Raw genomic sequence first — 7,697 nt, forward strand, 5'->3', positions numbered from 1 at the left:
TAACGGCGCCACACCCCGACCCGCGTGGGGTGCGAGGGCCCGCTCACTGCTGCTCGCAGCACTAGTTGGTATTTGTTTTTATGCATCAATAATTCTGATCACACATAAAAATGACTTTTCAATAATTCCCAGTAACAGTGTATAAGTATGAGCTCTGAAGCTCCACAAACCTATTCACATTGTCACTTGCTGCTACAGGGAGCCAGTGTATGGAATAGAGAAGGGCAGTTGTGTGGGAGAACTTGTTGAACAGTTGAACACAAGGCAAGCTGCAGCTTTCTGGACAAGCTCCAGAGGTCTGATGGCTGACGCCAGGGCCCCAGCAGGGAGGGAGTTGCAGCAGTCCAGGCGGGAGATGACAGGAGCCTGGATGAGCACCTGTCATCAGTGAGGACGGGTTGAATCCTCCTGATGTTGTAGAGCAGTAACCTGCAGTCAATTTCCATGAAACTCTTGGAATGGTACTATCAAATGACTAGACAATTTTACATGAAATAAAACCACTGACGTATTGCAAAGAAAACATTTTATTTCAGATATTCAAAAGGCAGTGCTACAGGTGGGCTCTTTCCAGCACTGTAGCTGTGGGTTGAGAGAACCACCATGAAAACATCTACTGGGTGTACTAGTGCCAGTAACAGGAATTGCAGTTGCAATACACAATTAATTTACTTGGGAACAGACCACCTACCATGGTGAGGTAGACAAACAGGGAGTGAAAGAGAAGAAGATAGAAAGAGGGAGAGAGGGAAGAAGAAAACAGAAACTTTGGCAGCCTAAGCTGTGGGTCTGGTACAGTACTGTACATGTGCAGTGTTAGATCTGGGACATTATTTGGTGTGGTCAGTTCTCACCCACTAGGCGATGGTACAACCCTGACATGAGTGAATCTCACAGTCTAGAGAAAGAGAGAAAGAGGGAGAAAAAAATGAGTAGGGTTAGATAGACGTATACTGGATGGGGATAAAAAGGTATAGACCATGATATTAGGTAGCTACCTGGATGAGTCCTCTAAAGACAAACGAAAGACGTCATTCCCAAAAACGATCTGCCTTAAATGGCACATTGTTCTCAGAATAGCACCACACTCACGTAGCTTGTGAAAGTGTGTCGATGCTGTTGACCCCAGGCATGGAGCAGACCAGACGAGCCTTCAGGAAGGTGGTCCACTTATTACCAGGCTCCTGTAGCCCCTCAGGTCATTCTGTTGGATGGATCACATACACTGAAACTCATGGGTTTCAGCTGGCCAAAGACTCAATGGGTGCTTTGACTTGTTCACTGGTAAATGCAAGCATGCATAATGTGGTGTGATAAATACAGTCTGTTATTGAGTGTGAGAGTGTACTAACCCTCACTTGGTCCTTGCGAGGTGTATGGTTGCCACCTGTCTAGTCTCCCGTGTGTGTGTCTGCGTGCATGCGGGTCCTCCCACTCAGCTGGCGAGCTGAGGAGTGCGACATAAAATATGCAGGTATACATTTCTCACTAAAGATTTTGTTGATACTACCACTGGGTAGTCTCAGTTAGTTTGTAACTTTAATGCGCACGCGCGCACACCCACACACACACACACACACGGTCACAATCATCTCCATGACGGCAGGACCATGTCACTGGAGCTGACAGTGTGGCGCCGGCTGGTCTGCTTCCTCCTCTATGTTCTGGTCTGGTTTGACCGGGACCGGCCTCAAGCCACACACTGGGTCTATGGAGATCTCCTCATAGTCTGGACTGGAGGGAAGGAGGTGTGAAAGCGAGAAAGAGATTTTCTTAAAAATACATCAAATATGAACAAATGCACAGACACAGACAAAACACACACTAACACAAAGACAATCACTTCTGGATGTATAGATCCACTTCTAGAACCTCTAATAACGCTATCTTACTGTGATAGAGAAAGAGTCAGACATGCAGATCAGGCCATCATGTACTGAATGAGGCCTCTGCCAGCCAGGACAACAGACGCTCTGAAATGCTTTAGTTTGCCTACTTGCACTCAGGACATCTCCAGGTCCCTCTCTCACAGTTCAGCTGCAGGTACAGTAAGACTCCAGATCAATACACTGCAGGTGAAAAGGGAGAGGGAGAGAGCGGGGGTTAAAGGAAGAAGTGTGATTTGTTCTGTGTATGACAAAGCGTGTTGTGCGCCTGTATGTGTGTATTTGTACATGTCACTATTCTCACCTGTATGTGTCTGCAGTCGTGTCCTTGCAGCTGGATGCGTCTGAATGTGATTTGGACATCTCAGGGACACTTTGATGGATGTCTCTTCCACTCAATTCCCACCATTCAGTCCTGGGAGAGTTCCACTGCTCAAGTTTCTCTTGACAGACAGAGAGAGTGGGAGAGAGAGAAAGGGAGAGAGAAGATCAACAATGAAGACCCACACGCTTGTACACATACAGTAGGACCCCACTTATCCGAACCCAACGGGACCACAGGTCGTTCGTATCTCTGAAATGTCCGGATGACTGAAACGTATGTTAAAATGCACCAAATTCAATAAGTGGTATACTTGTTTCATATAGACTCATAATAGACAGATAAATACCCTTAATTACTTGTGAAAATGCATCAAAATTGCAATCAAATAGCCAACTAAACTGATACAGCCTAGCCTATAATAGGCCTACAGTACCCTATAATAAGATAAACAAATTTCCACTTGAGTGCGTGCTTTGATCAAATTCAGTAGCCTACTTTATTCTCAAATGAGGCCTACGCTGCATCGATAGGCTACTGTATTCGCAGAACAAAATGGTATAGCCTATAAACAACCCAACATTAAAACAATTATAGCAAATGATAATCAATCAATAAATAAATGAAATGACAGACAAGTTGTCCTGTCTTAGGCTATTGTAGCCTAAAAGAAAGTCTCTAAAACAACCGATGTAGGCTATAGGCTGTAGGCTATTATTTAACAAATACAGTAGGCCTAGTAGGCTAATCTACATTCTCACAACACGTCTGTGTTCCTGAAGTCCATTAACTGGGAACGAAAAATGACTCGATACTCCTCTGCTTCAGGTTGCTGACGCGCTTTCTGGCTACCAAGGAATGCAGCTCACGAAGCAGACTCGTTTGCGTTTTGCGCTCGACATTAGAGCAAAGAAATGAAACGTGACAGTAGTCTACAGCCTACAGGCAACATGTAGGTCTACATACAGTCTGTTTTTATTCACAGTAGGATACAGTACTGTAATGAAAATCCCACCAGTAACCAGATAGCAGGCTCAAATAAAAGTTTTTTAAGCCTGTCCGGTAGACCGGGAGGTTCGGATCTCTGAAGTTCGGATGAGTGGGGTCCTACTGTATTGCATATCAACCCTAGCCCACCTCGGCTCTTACAGTGTTTGTGTGTGTGTGTGTGTGTGTGTGTGTATGTGTATATGTGTATGTGTCAGCGTGACTCACTCTGTGATACAGTGATCAGAAATCAGCAGTCTCTTTTTCATCGAACCCTGTAGAACAGATCTCACTGACACCCTATAGACAAGCTGCAAAACACAAGCTGCAAAACAAACAGATGAGAATGCAGAGAGAGAAAGAAAGAGAGGTTAATCTAGGCATTCAACCTATAATCAGAGTAAAACAGCAGAGTGGGAGGTGTGTCAGTGTGATGGGTCCACAGCTCCTTCACATATACAACACCCTTCGAGAAGAACGAAAACTGTCCGTCTCCTTCCACAGACACAACAATTATGGTGATGGTGTCCACAGCTTGCTTGTGAGGCTTCTGAAACTCCTGTGTGTGTGTGTGTGTGTGTGTGTATGTGTGTGTGTGTGTGTGTGTGTGTGCGCGCATGCAGGCTCTCCCCTTCACCTGGCGAGCTGAGGAGTGGGACATAAAATGTGCAGCTATACATTTGGTATTAAAGATTTTGGGTCATTTTCTGAACAACTAACCCACCTCATCGTCATCATCATCATCCTCTCCAGATTCCTCCTTGGCTTTGACCATTCCGGTCTTATTGTAGCTTAAGGGGCATGTCCATCTCCTCTTAGTCTGCAAAGCACAGCAGTTGCAGATTAAGTTAAACACAGATGCTCTACAATGTAGGAGTTGGAACATTTATTTATCCTCCTCCATTAGCAGTCATCTGATCAAGATGGTGACATCATACATCCAGTATTGTCCCTCCAACACTAGACAACTTCGTTAGCTTGAATGGTACGTTATTATAGCTAGCCAGCTAACTAGCCAGCTAGCTAACGTTGGCTAACTTAGCCAGCTAGCAGCAACTAAGTTCGCAAGGAACTTTGCACAAGAGGTAGACTAACTTTGCGTCTTCGGCCAGCTTATGTACGGAATAGTAGCAAAACAAGGCATGAGTTTCAGTGAAATACGGCAATATTCTGATACTCAACTTCGCTGCAAACTACGTGCGCTAGCTAACGTACTGACCTGTGGATACTGGCACGCTAGCCAGCTAGTTCACTATTGCTGTTTGGATCACGACAACAGTATATCACATACTTAAGAATAAATCAACATTAATAAAGTTATGGAGGTTATTCAGTTCGTATATAAAATACTGCCTTTGCTAACTTGATAGCTTCGGAGGACATTTGACCCTGGCTCAGCTAGCCAGCTGTCTGCATAGATCTAGCTAGCTCACTATATAACGTTAGCTAGCTGTGTTCCCCACACAATCCCTCGACATGGGATAGATAACATAAATTCAGTTTACCCCATCGCAAAGCAGAATGTTTTGTTCAGAGCGTTTGTAAGACCATCGGCATCCATGGTTTTCAACTTCGAACTGGATGCCGAAACTCGCAGTTCTCTGTGACAGCAAGCAGGGAGACTCCCCCCGGCTATACGCCCCTTGCTGCAGGTGTGACACAAATCCCAAATGCCCACTAACACACATTCACTTCAATGTAAAGGCATGCCGGCTTCAGACAGCTCTCTCTCAAAAAATATAAAGGCTACAGCTTAGCTATTGACACCGTAGGAATCCTGAGAACTTGCTGAACATTTCTATGTATAATTGTCCGTGTAGGTTAAAAACTGTAGGCATGGCAACGAGTTAGAAAAAGGGTAAAAAAATGCAAAATGAGCAGCTCAAAAGTCAGAGTGTGGGCCCATACGTTTCAATGAAGAGCGCAGTTGCCGAACGAATCGTCATAGAGCCACAACTATAAGTCACACGGCTTAGACACTTACATTGTACGAATCAGCATAGTTGTGTGAACGTTTTAATGTAGAATATGTGTAAGAGCTGTTAAAACTGTAGGAGCAACAGCAGTTTACAAAACGTGCAGATGTTTTCAAAATACGAGCTGCTACACTCTAGAAACTGAACATTCCACACATCCACTTCAATGTTAAAAAGGGTCCAAAACAAACTTAAATTACATAAAAACTATAAGGAATTTCAAAAATCTGAATGGATCGTTTACTCAGCTAAAGGTCCTGAACATTTTAAACTTTGAAGGAGGTTTCTAGCACAAAAAATGAAGGAGGAGATAGGTTTCAAAGCTGACAAGGGGTTTCAAGGTCTGCCATAGACTTCCATTGTAATGTTTTTTGGGAAAAAAGCTGAATATTTTAAAAAGTATGAAAGTTATTAAAAATCTGAAAGATAACCCATAAAAACCTTAACAAGCTGAACATTTTGATAGTTGAATGGTTTCTGTAGCTCAAAGTATGAAGGAGCTACAGAGAGCCAAAAAACGTACGGAAAAAGTAAAAATAATAAAGAACTGGATAACAATAGTGTGAATGCTTGCAGCATTCACACTAATAATAATAAAGAAAGAAAGAAATAGTGGGAATATCACAAGTTGGGCTAGCTTCTGCAAGCTAGCCCACCTAATTATTAGGCTGTAGAGTGTGGAGGTCACAAATCATATTCCTTTGAATTATTTTTTCTTGTCGGGGGTGAGGCCCAAAGGGTGCAGAGTTGACTTTGGGGATAATCAGCCCTGTCAAAATTCATCAAAGCCGGGGGCAGGAGTGTGCTAGGGCTCCAAGGTTGTTTACTTTTGAGTGTTTGTCTGTGTGCGTGATCCCATTTAAGAGAGTTCAACCAGAATCTTATCCTCTACTAGATCAGGGGTCAACCACTTCACTTGTCCGCGCTTATTTTCATGATGAGGTGACTGTGGAGATCAAGTGAAGCCTAGATAAATAATTATATCCTCTGGTATTTCAGAATATGTGCAAAATCTGTCCAAGAGCCCCGAGCTCATCTTGAAGTCACTAATTACAGGGAGGCCCACCAGCTGTGGAGGGATTAGATGTTGAGCTACAGTACGTTTGGCCTCCACGCACACACAACTGCTGGTTTTGGGTTTTGCACAATGTTTTTCAGGATAAATGGAAAATAATAAAGTTAATCAGAACACACAAGCACTTGCTCTGCATCATACTACCTAATATTAATTTGAAGCAACACTCAGTTGTATGTTAAGGGTCTAAATCATAAATTTGTGACCCTAAGAAACATGGCAACATGGGAACTGAGAAATGCAAAAGCGGACTTCATCACAATTATTGAAAATGCTCATGGTAACTCCAAAAGCATATAGTCAGATAAATAAATAAGAAACTGGTTAAAACAATGCTACAACTAAGCCAATTGAATTGAGGGTCAATGCCACAACTCTACATTGGCCGGCTGATGTGGCATCGATTCTCAATCAATATTTTGTTGAGTCAGTAGCTATAGCCCAAAGCTTCACAGTTCAGGAAAGTAATGAACTTCAAATACCTGGGCTCTTGGGTCAACCCAACGGAGCAGAACCTCAAAGTGAGGAAGGCGCTCACGTGGAGAGCTCTATACGGCACGAGCAACGTGTGGAAATCCAACCTGGATTTTATTTGGATTTGTATGGGTAGGCCAGGCTTACCTTATAGGAGCAATCGGCACTGCCGTCAGCTAATGCTCTATAATGAGTGGGCATACAGGCTGATGGACTTAAACAGTAAGAGCCAGGGTCATTTTAATTGTAGGCTTCTAACTTCACCATTCACTCTACTGGATTGCTGTAGGATAATGTGTACAGTATCTTCACAACATCACCGTGGCAACCTACAGGCCCCCCACTATCTGTGACTACTGTGACAGGAAAGCATAGCAGGTACAGTTATCACAAATGAACAGCCTATCTAAGTGCTTAGTTTTCTATAATGTGTGTGTTTGTGTGTGTGTGTGTGTGTGTGTGTGTGTAGTAGTACATGTGTGTGTGTGCGGTGATGATACGATTGCTGGCTTTCTTTAGGGTGTGTGTAGTAATAGTTGTAATAGTAGTAGTTTTGTAGTACTGACCTACATTAAAGTCACTTTGGATAAAAGCGTCTGTTAAATTACTGTAATGTAGCCTAATATCGCTCACAGCAACATAGGATATGCAGCTAGGTAGTTTGCTAGCTATTCATGGCTAGTAGTAACCTACTTTGTTTATTAATTTACATTACATATTTTGCTAATTAAGGTAAAAAAGTGCTGTGCGCACCTCACAACCTACAGATGTGGGAAGTTAGAAATGTCACATGCTGCAGCATTTCACCTTCGCGGTATTTGGCAGGGAAATCCCGTTGGAAATCTCGTGGGATTTCAGACGGGTGTTATTTCGTTTTAGTGATGCACCACCGCCAGGTGGCGTCTTTGAGTAAGGGCCCTTTTTAAAACTTTCGCCCACGCCCCTCTAACATCCAGTGCACGTCCCAGGCAGTCCTG

General features: G+C 43.4%; 1 long non-coding RNA gene across 2 annotated transcripts; it reads right to left on the bottom strand.

Moving 5' to 3' along the window:
* Positions 1-561: 561 nt before the first annotated feature.
* Positions 562-2,275, bottom strand: LOC311329152. 2 transcript variants are annotated; one of them, XR_014631283.1, is made up of 5 exons: positions 2,191-2,275; positions 1,997-2,069; positions 1,353-1,734; positions 1,093-1,204; positions 562-898 (listed from the first exon to the last, which is right to left on the bottom strand). It is a non-coding gene; the product is annotated as an uncharacterized lncRNA (long non-coding RNA). The 2 variants fall into 2 exon arrangements; XR_014631284.1 differs by having other exon boundaries at positions 1,093-1,734.
* Between the last annotated feature and the right edge of the window lie 5,422 nt (positions 2,276-7,697).

The sequence above is a fragment of the Borostomias antarcticus genome, assembly GCF_949987555.1.
Source record: "Borostomias antarcticus genome assembly, contig: scaffold_60, whole genome shotgun sequence".
NCBI classification, from domain to species: domain Eukaryota; kingdom Metazoa; phylum Chordata; class Actinopteri; order Stomiiformes; family Stomiidae; genus Borostomias; species Borostomias antarcticus.